At 43.6% G+C, this 18,021-nt stretch overlaps 1 protein-coding gene and 1 long non-coding RNA gene across 2 annotated transcripts in view; both read right to left on the bottom strand.

The window, feature by feature from the left end:
- Positions 1–18,021, bottom strand: part of TGFBI (transforming growth factor beta induced) — a 64,785-nt gene that overhangs the window by 34,989 nt on the left and 11,775 nt on the right. The gene's annotated exons all lie outside the window — the stretch shown is intronic.
- LOC133380262 (uncharacterized) lies at positions 1,673–11,608 on the bottom strand. Its single transcript, XR_009761395.1, has 3 exons — positions 11,588–11,608; positions 9,619–9,783; positions 1,673–1,801 (listed from the first exon to the last, which is right to left on the bottom strand). It is a non-coding gene; the product is annotated as an uncharacterized LOC133380262 (long non-coding RNA).

Genomic DNA, 18,021 nt, shown 5'->3' with positions numbered 1-18,021 from the left:
AGGTATTGGAAGACTCAGAGTAACCCTCAGGTTTACAGATACTCAAAAAATCTTAAGGGGAAAAAAAACTAAAGGGACAGGAGGGGGAGACGCAGCCCAAGACAACCCCACAATAACTCAATGGCACAGAATGTTGAGAGATGCCCCAACAACCTCACTCTGCCCTCAGCCAGCCTTCACCTCCTTGCCTTCTTATGCAGTCCAGGGAACGGCACTGACTCTCAGCTTCCTCCTCCTTAGTCTTAGTGTTGCCCTTGTAGAACTCAAAAGGAAGGAAGACGAAGGCAAAACTAGGATTAGTTGGCTCTACCTGTTATTGATTCTGGCTCCTCCTACTGCTTGGGCTCCCTGTCTTCCAACCCACCAGTACCAATGGGCATCAACCACCCCAGCTGAGGGCAAAAAACCTTGCCGACCAAGTGGGAGGGAGGAATAGAGTGGAGAAGTTGGAACAGGATAGTGAACCACACACACACATAGGTGTATGGCCAAAGCATTTCATTATCTGAATAGGTCATTTTACACCGAGAATCCATTTTTAAATGTCCCCAGAAATGGAAGAGAACCTTCCCATAGACATCCATGGGGAAATTAAATAATTTCATGTAGCTGGGACTGGGCACAAGTATGTCCAGCCCACCCCACCCCCCAAAAAAGACAAGTGGAGGAAAGGGGAACACCAAGTGGAGGAAAGGGGGACACCAAATGGAGGGGGGGAATGCCAAAGCGGCCCAACGAGGACTGTGGGCGGAGAATGCTGGATGCCTGGTGGCGGTGGGAATGGGTGGAGTGGCTGGACCCTTGAACAGAGCATTCCACACTGCAGCATTTTGTTGCAGGACTCACTTGTTTGTGCCTATTTCCCATCCTTTAGGTTTTGTTTATTAAAGATGTATCGAGAGCAAAGAAGTTACGCAGGACACTGAAGTCTTCTTGGCAGAATGCACAAAGACACTTGATTAATATAATATCTTGAACCCCTGCTACGGCTGGGACCTGCCTATGTTGGCAATGGGTGACTACATCAGCACAGCACAGCTTAATTATTAATTGCACCCTAATCACTTGACATGTATTCCTAGTTTGTGTTAAAGTTACAAAGTGGAAGGTTTAGATTTCAGTCCCATGTACATTCACATTATCTGGATGTAAGCACTATTGGATACAATGGGGCCGACATTGAATACACATACATAAGATGGTGCTCTTAAACATGCATACGATTTAGGCTGTTCTCTAAACCTTGGGGAGTCTAGCAATCCACTACAACTTCCTAAATCTTACATTTTAGGCTGCAGTCTAGGGTTGCCAGGTTCAAGGCCTGAGATTGATCCTGTATCTTTAGGAGAAGAGAAAGTCAGCCAAGTGCAGGTGTTCTTGCAACACTGTAATGGGAAAAACCACAAGGTGGAATTCTCCCTTTCCCCTGCACAACTTTTAAAGATACAGAGGACCTCTTGGTTGCCAGGCCCAGCCTCCAAGAGGTCTTCTGTATCTTTAAAACTTGTGCAGGGGGAAGGGAGAATTCTACCTTGTGGTTTTTCCCATTAGAGTGTTGCAAGAACACCTGCACTTGGCTGACTTTCTCTTCTCGTAAAGATACAGAAGCAGTCTCAGGCCCTGAACCTGGCAACCCTACAGTCCTATATATGCTTACCTGCGAGTAAGCGCCACTGAACTCCATTGTGCTTACTTAATGAGAAAACCTGTATAGGATTGTGCTGTCAATTCCTTTGTTTAGCTGTAGCATACAGAGTCTCTTGAAGAAGAACCAGAGTGTTTGGAAGCAGTCTCTTGTGTCCTTGAAAGGAATGAAGTTGCAATGCAATGTTTTGTTAGCAGATTAAGCTATTTTGGGAACCAGTGGGCTTGTACACCACATTTAATCATTGTTTGGCTAACACTGCTATTTCATTGTGTTTATTATCTTAACAAAGCAACCTGATGTTTTCTCTTGTGGGCCCCCCAGTACTGGAATAATACCTCTCTTCTTGAGATACACCATTTGCTTCTGTGGATAAAATTAGAGCGCTCAGCCTTCAGCATTAGGAATGAATTTATTCCTTGATGTAGATGGCTTTATTTATCCTCTGTATCTATTTAAATGGGCACAGGGGACAAATCAACTTTGTTATGAACAGCTAAATAAGTGAAGCAGCAACTATACCTCTGTGATATAAACCAAGCTTGGAAGCCAATTAGTTGTGCTCTGAAAATTTATAGGGGGAAAAATGCTAGTCAATTGTGCACACTAATGAACTGTCTGATAGATTTAATAGGCCTTGGCTTGTTCTTTGCCTGCCTTTGAATGCTGTTAAATGAAGTCACTCTAGGAGACCACGCTTTAATTAAACTACAATCTATGTACCAACTTTTTTTATTAGAAAAATGCTTCCTACTTTATCAGGATTTTTTTAAAAAAACCCAGCTATAGTGTGTGCTTTATCATTAATAGATAACGTCATGGACAGAGACTGCCTTGGTTGCCCTGTTTGATGACCTATGCTGGGCATCAGACAGGGGGAGTGCATTCCTCTTGGTGCTGCTGGATCTCTCGGCAGCCTTCGATACCATCAACCATGGTATCCTTCTGGGCCGTCTAGCTGGGATGGATTTGGGAGGCACTGTTTTGTAGTGGTTCCAATCCTACCTGATGGACAGGACCCAGAAAGTAGTGATGGGAGACTACTGCTCTTCCTCCTGGCCTTTGGCCTACGGGGTCCCGCAGGGTTCCATTCTGTCACCCATGCTTTTCAACATCTGTATGAAACTACCGGAGAGGTCATCCAGAGATTTGGAGTACAATGTCATGAATATGCTGATGACACTCAACTCTATCTCTCCTTTCCTTCTGACTGCAGGGAAGGAGTGCTCATCCTAAACTGGTGCCTACAGGCTGTGAAAGGCTGGCTGTGGGCAAACAAACTGAAACTTAATCCAGATAAGACAGAAGTGTTGCTGGCCAAGGGGAAAACTGTGCCAGGGATAGGGTTGCAATCTATTTTGGATGGGGTTGCACCCCTTTGAAGGAGCAGTTTCTCAGTTTGGGAGTTCTCTTGAATCCTGCCCTGCTGCTTGAATCTCAGGTGGCTGCGGTGGCTAGGAATGCTTTTGGCCATTTCAAAATGGTCTACCAGCTGCGTCTGTTCCTAGAAGCAGTTGACTTGGCTACAGTGACACATGCCTTGGTGACATCAAGGCTTGACTACTGTAATGCACTCTATGTAGGGCTACCTTTGAAAATGGTTCAGAAACTACAGTTGGTTCAAAATGCTGCAGCCAGAATGTTAACTAGAGCATGGCACAGGGAGCATATTACCCCTGTGCTTTACCGACTCCACTGGCTCCCAATTTGTTACCGGGTCCAATGCAAAGTGCTGGTTTTTGACCTTTAAAGCCCTAAATGGCCTTGGACCAGTGTATCTGAGGGACCGCTTGCATCCATATGCTCCTGCCCTGGATTTAAGAAACCCTGGTGATGGAGTGGAATGAGGGGATCACCAGGGCATTGGACTGGGTTGCCCCGAAACGTCCTCTCTCCCTGAACAGAACTCGGTTGCGTAATCTGAGGCGGGAGGTGAGACGACTAGAACGCCGGTGGCGGAAATCTCGCTCCGAAGGTGCTCAGACACAGGTTAGAGCAGCAGTAGCTGCCTACCAGGTGGCAGTAAAGGCGACAAAGAAGGAGTTCTTTGCTGCCTCTATTGCATCCGCAGAGTGCTGTCCCAGGAGGTTGTTCCAAGTGGTCCGAAGCCTGGTCGGTCCAGTTGCTCAGGAACCCTTGGAGCATTCTAAGACCTCCTGTGACAAATTGGCAAAGCACTTTGCTGATAAAATCAAACACCTAAGGAGCTCGATTCCGTACGCCGTGGATGCAGTGAATGAACCAGAGTTGACCACTTGCAATCCGTGGGATCGGTTTCAGCCTCTCCCTTCTGAGGAAGTGGACAAGGTGCTTTCATCTGTGAAGCCTACCACTTGTCTGATTGATCCTTCCCCATCATGGCTCCTTGTGAATTGCAAGGAGAAACTGGGCGAAGGGATCAGGGCGGTGGTAAACGCATCCTTAGCGGAGGGTGTAATGCCACTGGCCCTCAAGGAGGCAATTATAAAGCCTATCTTAAAGAAGTCCTCCTTGGATCCCCAAGTTTTGAACAACTTTCACACAGTTTCGAATTTGCCATTTTTGGGCAAGATCATTGAGCGAGTGGTGGCTGACCAATTGTCAGCACACTTGGATGAAACGGATTATCTGGATCCATACCAATCGGGTTTCAGGACTGGACATGGAACTGAAACAGCCTTGGTCGCTCTGGTGGATGATATGAGGAGGGCATTAGATAGGGGAGAATTCACCTTTCTTGTCCTCCTGGAGGTTTCAGCGGCTTTTGATACCGTTGACCACGGTATCCTGTTGGATCGCCTGGAAGGACTGGGAATAGGAGGCACTGTTCTATGGTGGTTCCGTTCCTTTCTCTCTGACAGGCATCAACAGGTAGCATTGGGAGATGAGGTTTCAGACCCTTGGCCTCTCACTTGTGGAGTGCCACAGGGTTCTATCCTCTCTCCCATGCTATTCAACATCTATATGAAGCCGCTGGGATCCATCATCAGGAGATTTGGGCTACGGTGTCACAATATGCAGATGACACTGAGCTCTATCTCTCGTTTAAGTCCTCACCAGAGTTGGCTGTGGAGACCATGTCCAAGTGCCTGGAATCCGTGAGTGGATGGATGGGAAGGAACAGGCTGAAGCTAAATCCTGACAAGACCGAGGTGCTGCTTGTGGGAGACAGAGGAAGGTTGGGTCCTGTTGACCTGAGGTTTAATGGGGTACAATTACCCCTGAAGGACCAGGTCCACAGCCTTGGGGTTGTTCTTGATTCCAGACTGTCCATGGAGGCTCAGATTTCGGCAGTGAGCCGGGCAGCCTGGTACCAATTACACCTCATACGTAGGCTGCAACCCTACCTCCCTGTTCATCAGCTCCCACTGGTAGTACATGCCCTGGTCACCTCTCGATTAGACTACTGCAATGCGCTCTGTGTGGGGTTACCCTTGAAAACGGTCCGGAAACTTCAACTGGTACAGAATGCGGCGGCTCGTTTACTTACAAACAGTCGTCGCCGTGATCATATTACACCAGTATTATTCAATCTACACTGGCTTCCAGTAGTTTTCCGGGCCCAATTCAAGGTGTTGGTGTTAACCTTTAAATCCCTATACGATTTTGGCTCAGTTTATCTGAAGGAGCACCTCCAGCACCACCAATTATGCCGCCCGACAAGATCAGCCACGCAGGGCCTTCTCTCAATCCCACCAACAAAAGCAGCTAGGTTGGTGGGGACTAGAGAGAGGGCTTTTTCGGTGGCGGCCCCCACTCTCTGGAATTCCCTCCCGTTCGATCTTCGGCATGCCCCTTCCCTGGATACCTTCCGCCGAGCCTTAAAAACGTGGCTGTTTGGACAGGCCTTTGGCACCGCCGGGATGGGCTAATTACATACTGAATGCCCGTTGTTGTGTACTGCATATGTTGTTATTTTTGTTACTGCTGATTATATTGTATTTTATTGTAATTATTGTATTTTATTGTATTTTATTGAAATTTAATATGTACGTCGCCTAGAGTGGCTTCGGCCAGATAGGCGACCTAAAAATTAAATTTACATTTACATTTACATCTACCTCTGGTCTCCTCTGCGTGCCTGGAATTAAAGATGTCAGACTGACAGGCACGAGTGAGAGCACCTTTTCAGTTGTGGCTTCCAGGCTTTGGAATTCACTGCCTCAAGAAGCCTGTTCTGTTCCCTTCCTGATGGTTTTCCAGAAACTTGTGAAAACTATCCTGTTCCGGAGGGTCTGACGGGTGAGTCTGACACTGTCTATGTTTTTTGTTTTCTAATATTTTTTAATTTTTATCTTGTCATTTTTACTGTTATCTCCCCATATTTGTACTCATATATATACATGTAGGTTTCTTGGTTTGTTTGTATATATATTCTTATTGTGTTTGATTGTATTTTATGTCTTTTAAATAATTGTATTTTATGTATTTTAACTTACTGTTTTGTCTTGTGATTTTATTCTGTATAATTTTATTGTGTGTGTGTGTGTGATTTTATTGTAAGCCACCCTGAGTGCCCCATTGTGGGGTAGAAGGGCAGGATAGAAATATTTTAAATAAATAAATAAAGCAAGCTCATGATTTCCCCAAGGTTGTTTTATTTCTAGCTTTACAGCTTTTAGAAAGGACCAGACAATATAATTTCAGTGTCAAAACTGTAAAAAGTAACAGTGTGTTGACTGCTGACCTGACTCATAAAATTGGTTGGAAGTTCATATATCCAAGAACTATATAAAATATATATAAACTGGCAGCAGGAGGGAGGAGAAATGATTATTTCATATGTCACAAAAATCAACAGGCAGAATATTCTGGGATGAAAGAAAGTTCTTCAAGGTAATTAAGACTTAACATGTAGCAAATACCTATACTTCAGTTATAGAAGCAAATAAATCCTGTGTCACAGCTTCCAAGCAAAATTACACAGAAAAATCCAGACTGATTGTCTAGACATGATATTCCATGTGGGAAATGGTTAGCCTAAATTGCTTTCTTTGACTTCTGGAGATCTCAACACCCCATTGGTACACTTTTCAAACTCATCTACCCTACTTTATCTTTAGAAAATGCACACACCCTAATTTTTCTTTTTGGCCACAAAAGAACTAATTGTATATGCTCTCTAAAACTAGAAAGCACTTTGGTTCAAAACTAGAATAAACACAAAGAGATGATTAAAGACAAGTCCACCCAAAGTTTAACATAAAGAATTCTCAAGATATGATGTCATTTCTCAAAGGTTTATTTATAGAGAGACGGGAGGTTAATGAACTGCGACTAATAGACCAGGAACTGAATGTACACAAAACTCAGGATGGCAGTCTAAACTCTCTAGTGGAGTCTTTTTCTTTTTTTAATTTTTATACTGCCCCACTAGCATAGCTCTCTGGGCGGTGTACAACAAGAATACAAATATATAACAATAAAATTCCATAATATAATACAACAAAAACATAAATAAAAATAATAAATCAGAATCAATTACAGCAAACTTAAGAACTAAATTAAAATTAGATTAAAATGCCTTGGAAAAGAGGAAGGTTTTAACTTGGCGCCGAAAAGATAGCAATGTCGGCGCCAAGCGCACCTCATCGGGGAGACTATTCCACAGTTCGGGGGCCACCACCGAGAAGGCCCTAGTTCTTGTTGACACCCTCCGAGCTTCACTATGAGTCGGAACTCGGAGGAGGGCCTTCGATGTAGAACGCAGTGTACGGGCAGGTTCATATCGGGAGAGGCGTTCCAACAGATATTGTGGTCCCGCGCCGTATAAGGCTTTATAGGTTAAGACCAACACTTTGAATCTGGCCCGGAAGCGTATTGGTAGCCAGTGCAAGCGAGCCAGGACAGGTGTTATGTGTTCAGACCGCTTGGTCCTCGTTATTAATCTGGCCGCAGCGTTTTGCACGAGCTGTAGCTTCCGAACTGTCTTCAAAGGCAGCCCTACGTAGAGCGCATTGCAGTAATCAAATCGCGAGGTTACCAGAGCATGTACAACCAATGTAAGGTCCTCCCTGCTCAGATAAGGACGTAGCTGGGCCACCAACCGAAGTTGGTAGAATGCATTTCGTGCCACCGAGGCTACTTGAGCCTCAAGTGACAGGGAAGTATCTAAAAAGACCCCCAGGCTACGAACCCGCTCCTTTAGGGGGAGTGTAACCCCGTCCAGGACAGGGTGTATATCCACCATCTGATCAGAGAAACCACCCACCAACAGCATCACAGTCTTGTCTGGATTGAGCCTCAGTTTGTTAGCTCTCATCTAGTCCATTATCGCGGCCAGGCAACGGTTCAGTCTGCCTGGGAAGACCTTCCAGAGGGTAAGGGAAGCTTTAGAAGTGACCAAGGTGTCATATTAACTAGCAAGAGGCTCAAAAGTCATAGCAGTAATAAATACCAATAGTAATGTCACATGCCTCTTTTGGATTCTGTATGCGAAATGAAGGTGCACGTATTTGTGTGCGTCTGTGAACATGTGCTTCATATCCTGACCCACCCCTGCATTGATAAACAGCTTAGCATTATAGTGCAGGAGTGGGTCAGGATGGTGGCAAGGTTGGAGTGGTGTGGGAGTGCTGGATTAGCTCTGCAGGTGTGACTGCAGTGCCCTGACATTGCTGATGCCCTACTCAACCTCTGTAGGCAGTACCAATGCTGCTGTCAAGAGACCAGATCCACAGCAGCACCCCTCCCCGCCAGCTGCAAATATTTTGTTGTGATTTAATACAAGAGACTTCCATTTGTTCTGCCTCCCTCCCTCTCTCTGCACCTGGCCATACCCCTTCCCTCCTCGATCCTTCCAGTCCATCTCTTTTAAAAGGAGGCTTACTCTCACAGTAAGGCCAGCGTGCACAGTGAAATATGCTTCCAGCAGCCAGACACTTCTCTGGAAACAGAGCAGCCTATGAGCATACAGAGGTATGCTCTACCACATTGCTCTATCACATCATCATACTCTAGACGAGCACTTGGATCAGTTGTCCAAACATTCCTGGTTCAAGTTGTGGGGAGTATGGGTTCCAAGAAGGCTATCTAGTAGATTATACAGTGCTCTCAGCCCAGCCCAACTTTCTGCTGTGTCGGGTTCCCTGGATCATATCAAGGCTGTGTTTGAATAATAGTGTGATGGTTCCCAGACAACAAAGGTCAAAATCTTATCTCCCTTGGCTCCCTACCTCACTTCTTTGGCTTAGTTCCTGCCTCCTTTTTCAGCCTGATATGCTGGTTATTGAGCATTGACCTTCTGATTTCTGAATTGCTCCCAGCAATATGTAGCGGGCCCAGCTCCATTGACTAAAACAAAGCAATATTTTCGATCTTCCCTACTAATATCTATCCTATTTGTTTTGTATTGGTCAGATCTCTTCTCTCTCAGTCCTTGTTTGCACTATACGTTAAAAACACTATCATGTCACTTTAACAGCCATGGCTTCTTTCAGAGAACGTGGGGAACTGTGGTTAAGGGTGCTGAGAGCTGTTAGGAGACCACTATTCTCCTCACAGAGCTGCAATTTCCAGAGTTCCCTAGGAAGAGGTATCGATTGTTAAACCACTCAGAGAACTCTAGCTTTGTGAGGGAAAACAGGGGTCTCCTAACAGCTCTCAGTACCCTTAAACTACAGCACCCAGGATTCTTTGGGGAAAGCCATGACTGCTTACAGTGATACAATACTGCTTTTAATGTGTCATGCAGATGGGGACAGTCATAGGCTAAACAGCAGGAACCCCCAAAACCTTCATAAAACCAATCACCTTTTGCAAGAGGTGCAGGGTGTAATAAACTATTGTAGGAATGTCCTCAATATAACCAATCATAAGAAAAGTCATATTCTGCGACTGCCACCCATCACTCTTCCAAAGCCCAGACAGCAGTGCTTTTCCAGAAAAGAGATAACCAGCAATAAAACAGCCAAGGAAAAACACAGTCAGCATAATGAACTATGACAAACTCACATGCTGATTATTTCAATAGTAGCTAATACACAGGTACTCACAAATCCTATAAGGTGTATAAGGAATGAGGAACCTGTGGTCTTCTAGATGTTGTTGGACTACACCATTGGCCATATTGGCTGGGGCTGATGGGAGATAAAGTTCAACAACGTCTGGAGATTCCTCTTCCTCACAATAACAGCAACAGGTTCCTCACCCATGAGCTACTGCAACACAGTAAGGGGTATAAAATTATCAGTCGCCCAGCAGGCAATTTAAAGTACCAATCATTAAATAACAAATCTGAGCAAATCAGTTAAATAAGCTGACTGAAGAGACTATCCAGAGCAAAAGAGAGATTATTCTTCTCTTCAATTAAAAACCTTTCTTGTAACTAAATATTAGTCATAAGACTGCAGCTTTAAATGCTGGGCCAAAGCAGGGTGGTGACAGCAGGAACTGAAATGTTAAAAATAAAAAGGTATCAGACTATACAAAAGTGAGTAGATCATTTTAGTGCATTCCCAAATGAACACTTCAAATAATCTTTCTGTGTAGGAAGAGTATATAAACTGTCTCTCACAGTCAGAGACATATTGTTCTATGTGTTCACACAGCAAACTACATGCAGGCGTGGTCATTGCCCATAACTATCTACACACTATTTGCCTGCTTTCTTCATGTTCGAGCTATAAAAACATTGCTATGTTTTAAGTGGCTAAATGTTGTGAGATTTAATAAACAGATTTTGCTGTCTTCTGCTACCATGCAGACTTACAGTTGCTAAAAAAGCTCAATTTGATTCTTAAAATCACAGAAATATATTTTTTCACCAATGAAAGCACCAAATTCCGTTCCTAGAGGGCAATTTGGACCAGCTGTTTACAATCAACAAGCTGTACAAAATACCAGTATATCCTATGTAACAGTATTTACATTCTGTGCTTATGGTGTCTGATTAGCAGCTACAGGTAGTTACATCTCAAGCTCTTAGAGCCAAACATTCAAATTAAATCAACAACTCCCCTATCAGTACATGCTTATACCAAGAGTGTGTGTGCTACATACTCACATGGCTTTTAACCCCAGTTTCCTGCCTTCTTTGGAGAGTGGTTTTAAGGGAGATATTTTTTTCATTAGTAAATTGATTTCTAAATGTAAAACAGCCATAAAACACGTGAGGAAAATCCCTGCCTGTATTGCTCTTTGTTCCCCCTCTCTTGGTCTTAGCATCCTAATGTTCAGTGCATTTTTGAGGTAATAAAAAGAAGCCTAAACATATCAGCTGTCAAGATCCATGAGTAATAGTCTGTTGTAATAAAAGTCATATATTTTAATTTTACAAATGGTATCAGAGATTCACTCCGCCCCTACCCCAAAACTGAGGCAATCCTCTCATGTGGCTAAGAAAGCATGTAAAGTTAAAAGCGACAGGAGAAAAGCATTTAGAAGCACACAGGCATGTTTTTGTTTTTGTTTTGCAAAGAATCTAACATAAAGCTCCAATGGCTATTTCCCACAAACAAGCACCCATGATTTTCTTCATAGGGTCATGCACCGGAAGCCATGATCCCAAGAAGAACCCTTGCTGATGACTAAAGGAACAATAGCTGCAATTTCTGTGACTGCAGCAGCTGGACAGCTGGTTCACATTTGACATTAGTTGCCAGGCAAATGCCTTGGGAGCACATGGGGCAGCCACTCTTATTCTCCTCAAATGGTGGTACTTCCCCATGAGCTCAGCTTTCCTGTGAGCACAATGGTGGCTCTAGGAGCTTCAGGGAACCGCAGCAGTATAAATATCCCTACTACAATAAAGCAGATTGTTTTGACATGTTCGAGAACCAAAACACATGATTCTAAAGAAGGGAAAAGTCAATGTTCTTTGTGTGAACTAGCTCCAAGGATAAAAGAGGTTGACCACACTCTTCTACACCACCAACCCATTAATTTTATGAAACTTCGGGTTCATTCACATGGGAGCTGAACTTTGTGTTAAAGACGAAGCTTTTGCCATCTTCCACTTCCTACCTTCCAATTGCTGTTTTCTATTCACACTGAAGGGAAAGAATCAATCACACAGCTTCCTAATTAAGGTCAAAATACCACTTCCTCTGGTTACCTTGGCAACCATGTATGCTCAGTTTGTTCCAGAGTAAGTTTCATAAAAACAAACAAGCCCTGAAGTGCAGTTATTTGTATTTTCACTGCTACAATCCAGCTGAAATACAAATATTTGTCTGAAGTGTTATGCTTTTTTGCACAAGTTAGGGGGAAAAGAAAAAATAAGCACTGTTTGAAGCAGGCTTGCAGAATGGGAGCCAGCAAGAAATGACATGAACAAAGGGAGGAGGAGGGAGTGGTCGTGGAGAGGGGAACAACTGACACACCCACCTAAAAGCATCGGAGTAAAGCGTCTGTAAGCAGTAGAGATACGAACTGGAGACATTTTTACCTTTCCATTTGGATTAAACGAGCATTGAGTTACTACAGATTTAAACGGGAAAACTGAGTTCTACCTGCTGATTGCCTGCAGCATCATGTGAACCATGCAAATTAAACAGGGGTGTAAGTAGCACCAGATTTGCATTAAACCTCAGTGTGAATCAGCCTTTCATTTCAAATTATCTAGAAATAAAACTATTCTTGTTTGCACTCTTGTAGGACAGGCTCTCAAGTAATTCCAGGTTGTCTGTGGAATGGGTGAAACATAACATGAAGCAAGTATAACGCTATTAGGGAAAACAGTATCTTCCTTTCTCCTGCAGTATCCAGCTCTGGAAAGTTACATAATTAAGCAAACAGAGCTCTGCTTCCACTGTACAGTTAATAAAATACCACAATGTCATATTAGCTGCCATTACTCTAAGGCCAATTTATCCACAACTTATAAAAATATATGCTGACAATTATACAAACCTTCTCCTCCATTAAATCTACTTCTAACCTAAGAACACATTCTAAACGTTAAATATCCAAAAGAATGTCTTGTGCCTTAGGAAGGCAACAGGATAAAGTCTTCAGTTCAGCTACCTATTTTGAAATAGTTGGATTTAGGATTTTAGCTTAAGGATTTTAATTTTTTGGCCCACATTTTTAAGCAAGCCCACCTGATTCACACTCCCTGGACTAATATGGTGATCAGAACACAGTTATTCTCTAGGTTTTGCAGTTCTCCAAATATGAGACAGTTCTTGGCTCAAAAAAAAAGTACAAAAATTCATACAAAACTACATGTTTTAGGATGAAATGCAGACTTGGAAAAATGTACAAAAATTGTGACTCTTATTGTGACTCTTTTTTTAAAAAAATCACAGTTTGATGTGAAAATGGGATGGATTTAAAGCAGGTGAATAAGATCATAAGATGCAATTTCTTACCATTTCACAGTTACAAAAGTAATGTCAAGTTTTTATTTATTTATTTATAAAATTGCTTACCATAAGACCCCAGGGAAGGTTACTACAATCGAATATACAATTATAAAAACACGTAAAACCATGACAATTATAAAACAAATAAAACCATTCCAAATGGAACAGAACAGTACAAATTCAGGAGAAAAGTTGAGTCCAACAAGACAAAATACTGTAACCGTCAAAGGCAACGTCAAAGAGGTGTATTTTCAGCGTATGATGAACGCTGTGCACTGAAGATGCTAGATGCACCTCTGCCTGGAGGGAGTTCAACAATTTACAGGTTGCCACAGAGAAAGTCTTCCCCTGGAAGTCTATTCCCTATACTTCTGAGGATGGCAGAAAGACCAAGAGAGTTGCCTCTGCTGATCTTAACAACCAAGAAGGTTGGTGCAATGGATATGGTTATGATGCTTTGGCAACCATCATGAAGGACACAAAATTGAGTAGTGGGGTAGGGGAATTCACACAAGAGAGAAGAAGGAACATGTGCTAACTGCAGACTTATTTTATGACTGCAGTGAGTTTTTAGATGTGCACAAGAATAAAGAGACCAGTAGTGTTGATCAGATAAAGACAGATGATGGTTGAAAATGGAAGCAGGAAACTGGCAGGAACATTTGTGAAACTGACACCCCTTGTTTGCTCACAGGGACGGAGAATGAGCTTTATAAGTAGCAGATGTCCAGGTTGCAGATAGGGTGAGGGCAAATACTTTGGGGCCGGGCAAGCAGGTGAAAGGAGACCAAAGACTAGCATGGTAGCCTCTCTCAATGATAAATTCCCCACACTGAAGAAGACTGGGGAAAATACATAAACCAGACACTGGCATGAGACTGCCCTTTTGTGCCACCCAATTTTCTGGGTCAGGAAGATTCTATTCTGTGAATGTCCCAGCTGAAACTGTCTACAGTTCGAACCAACAGCTCCAGTGGCACATAGAGCCCTGATCTGCAGGGCTACGGGTTTAATCCTTACCACAGCACCAGGTGATAAGGGTGAGAATTGATCATGTGCTATCTTACACATAATAGGTCATAATGTGCTACTTTATTTTGTAATCTTGGCAACTCTGCAAGATAGGCCAAGCAATAGCAATAGCTTAACCAAGGAGCTTTGTAGCTGAGCAGGGATGTGAAGCTACATTGCATATACCTAAACTATGGGCCTACTCAAGGGCAAGCCTACAAGACATCAGCTCTCCTTTGCAGATATTTTAAACATCTCCCACATAAGCATTCTGCAATAGGACATCTAGAGGGATGCACAGAGGAGGGAACATTGTGGAGACAAATGTTTCTAATTACTTTCGTTGTGCCTGTGCCAGTGATTCATAACCACTAGACTCTGTTGAGACTCCACAGTAGACAAGATGTATTAATCACTGAGTGTTGAAACGAGCTTCTTGTTTGAAAATAGAAGTGAACGATGGAAGACAGATAAGGAAGGAAGGAAGGAAGGAAGGAAGGAAGGAAGGAAGGAAGGAAGGAAGGAAGAACTCTTTAGAGTTGAGGCAAATATTGTGAAAGGGCTGTAAGTCAGCAACAGACATCTGCTTTACATGCAGAATGTCCCAGGTACAATCCCTGGCAATCCCATGCAAGGCTGCTAATGCCTCCAGTCTAAAACCCTGGAGAGCCAGTCAGTGTGGACAATACTATATATTCCTATATGATATTGAACTCTGTCTTATATCACAGTGGTTCCCAACCTTTATGATTACGGGACCCCCTTTGTAACCTCAAAGAAAATTGTGACACCCACCACACTAATTGTAATTTTAGCCCCTATTAATTGAAAACATGGTGCGTGGCAAAATCACATCTCCAAATGAACCTTTCCATAAAAAGCTCCCTGCAGTCAGGGAGGTGTTGCTTTCTTTTCTTAACGCAAAGGTACAATCAAATTGGGATTCCCCACCCCGACAGTCTGAAGATGTACAGTCCTGTCTCCCAACACCAGTGGGTTACAGTGTTGGACTAAGATCCAGGTTCAAATCTCCACCCAGCCATGAAGTCCACTGGGTGACCTTGGGCCAGACACAGTCTCTCAGCCTGACCTCTGACACAGGGTTGGTGTAAGAATAAAATGGAAAGGGGGGAACATGTGCACCGCCTTGAGCAACTTGGAGGAAAGGTGGGACATAAATGCAATAATAATTAAATAAATACATTTCTGCTGCAGTATGTGGACCCCAGCCTCAGCCAACCTGCTCAGTTTAATAACAACAACAACAACAATAAAGCAATGTGGTAGTGGTGGGGATGCTAGATTGTGAAGACAAAAGGGTGGATAGATTGAGGAGGGGGGGTCAGTGCTTTCACCTCTGTACCTGACCATCTTCCCTCTTTATGACTTCCTAGCACTTCTGATTTTCAGTTTTGCCTCTTCCTGAGTCATCCGACACTCACTGAGTCTCCTTCTTTAGTCTTTCTTACGTTTTCTATTGTGATTTTGTTCTTATGTTCAGTTCTGAAGTGGTGGAAACATGTACAACTTCAGATGGTGTGTGGCAAAATCACATCTCCAAACGTCCCTTTTTATTAAAATCTCCCTGCAGACAAAAACCCAGAATCATGAATTGCATTAGAAACTCACTGATGTGCTAATCTTCCATCTGCAGGGAGGTGTTGCTTTCTTTTTTTAATGCAAGGGTCCAAATAAATTGGTATCCCCCACCCCACAGTTTGAAGATGTACAGTCCTGTCTCCCAACACCAGTGGGTGACTGTGTTGAGCTGCTGAGCTTTTTTTTAAAAAAAAGCAGCAATGGGGTGGTGGTGGGGATGCTAGATTGTGCACTGCAGACAACAGGGTGGATGGATTAAGCTGGGTGGTTAGTGCTTTTAGGCCTTGGGATGATCATCAGAACTGATGGCTTGGTTAGCATGCATTTGGAGAATGGGAGCGGAGCAGAAGACAGATCAGCACACACACACACACACACAAACCTGCCCCTCCTGCAAGCATCTGCAGGCGTGCATGCATTTTGGCATATGGGAGGGAGAAGCCCTCAACTGCCACAGCATCTTGGAGAGATTGGGGGGTAGAGTGTAGGTGGAAGAAAGAGGGGATGCTGGTACACACACTTAGCCCCAGAGATGGGGGGCAAGCAAGTCCTGGGCTTTCTCACTGTTCCTTGGCTCTGTTTGGGCCAAAGGCGAGATCTGGGTGGCCTCGCAAATAAGAATATTTTTTAAAAGGAGGTGGCAGCGAAGCAGGAGCCAAGAAAGGCAGGCACACTGGCTGCCAGGAAGGAAGGAAGGGGGAAAGCAGCCTTTCTTTGCAGCCTTGCTTCTTTTTGCTTCACAAAAAGCCTCTCCTCTTGTTCTGAGCAAGGGCGTTGTCAGCAGCAGCAGTGCAAGGAGACGGGAGTCAGCAATAGAAATCCCCTCTTCCTCCTCATAGCTCCACCCTCAGTTTACTTCAGTGTCTGCCATGTGTTTTATAGGCAGATGCCTGCCCTCGGCATGCCGCTTCAGCAAAAGTCCTCCCTTATGTTTGGAGCGAGGGGGAGGTGTCGTCTGCAGCGGCAGTGGGCAGCAGACAGTGTTCAGGGAGTGAAGACTTTTTTAAAAATTTAATCAATAATTCATTTCTTTACTGTTCACGGCCCCCAGGTTGAGAACCACTGTTATATCAGACAGTTTGATTCATATATTTATGGTAAGATTGCACAGCCAGAGATGCACCTCCCTTTGCCTGTGCAGTTTGGATGTCTCTCACTTGCAAAAACAATTTACTGATCCAGAGCAGCGTGTATGGTGTAACTGGAGCTATGTATGCACACAGAGCCCTTTCAAAAGATATTTAAATTCTGCCAATCAGGAATTTACAAGGCAACGGGGTATGGGAAATGGCTCTCCACTCACCATTCCAACCAGCTGAGCAGAGGGGTTTTTTTTAGGGCTCCACATGTGCAGTCCTAGCTTTTGGATTGGTAAGAGGGACTGCATATGCAATGCCCATTTGTGCATGTCTATCTGGAGATCTGCATAAATTGAGATGATATAATCTACTCCATCAATGAAAAAGTGGAAAGGAAGTGGAAGCTGTGCAGATTCTCAGTTTAGTAGGCGTCTAAAAGTCTGGAGTTAATATATTTCTCTCCTCGACTTGATCGCACAAATAACTGAGAATGAGATGCTATTTAAAAAAAAAAAAAATCAGTAAATGGAGGTGCACATTATATCCCACAACTTGCTATCAGCAATAATCACACACCCTTTTACAGTGTTAGGGAGTATCTGCCACACAGATATAAAATAAGGCAGTCCGATGTGCTTGTCCCTTTCCACAGAACAGTAGTTTCAGGATGATGTGGAAGAATTAGTGTATCTAATGACATAATAGTAGCTATGGCCACTCTTTTCCTAGTCGCTCCTTCCGTCTATTGTAAAGAGAAAGCAACAACCTTTATATATGTGTGCTCCTCTCAGCACATGCGGTGTGTAGTCGAGTACCTGTACCAGAGAACAAAGTATAGTATGGAAGGCTACCCCGAGAGATTTGCCTCAGCCTGAGCCTGCTGGCATGTTGCAGGTGCTGTTAAGTCATTCCTGTTCAGGCATGCTTTAAAAGGGATTGGAACTTCTGGATGTTACTCTGGCTTTCAGTGCCTTAACTTAACACAATGATTTGTATTAATTTCATGTGGTTTTATTGTCTTTATTACTGAAGGCTGCGCAAAACTCTGGTAGACAGAGGTGAATAAAGAGAATTGTATAGACACAGGAAACCACTTTATGTGGGATGCGCAGACTAATTTGGTCCTGATGAGTGGAGGACTAGCATGCACTGTAGCATCCTGCACATCGATACTGTGGAGGAAAGAAATGCCCAATCAGGGTGCCTGATCCCCTAAATTACAACCAGCTCAATGTCCCCTAAAATCATCTTAGTTGCTACTCTCATCTAAACATACAATTTAATCAAGGCTTATTATTATTATTATTATTATATTCAATTTTTATACCACCCACAGCCAACGGCTCTCTGGGCGGTGAACAGCATAGACAAGTCCATGCTCAACAGACCATTGCTAGCCTGA

Source organism: Rhineura floridana, chromosome 3, assembly GCF_030035675.1.
Source record: "Rhineura floridana isolate rRhiFlo1 chromosome 3, rRhiFlo1.hap2, whole genome shotgun sequence".
NCBI classification, from domain to species: Eukaryota; Metazoa; Chordata; class Lepidosauria; order Squamata; family Rhineuridae; genus Rhineura; species Rhineura floridana.
Note: the sequence above shows the minus strand (reverse complement) of the source record. Positions and strands in the feature narration are given on the sequence as shown.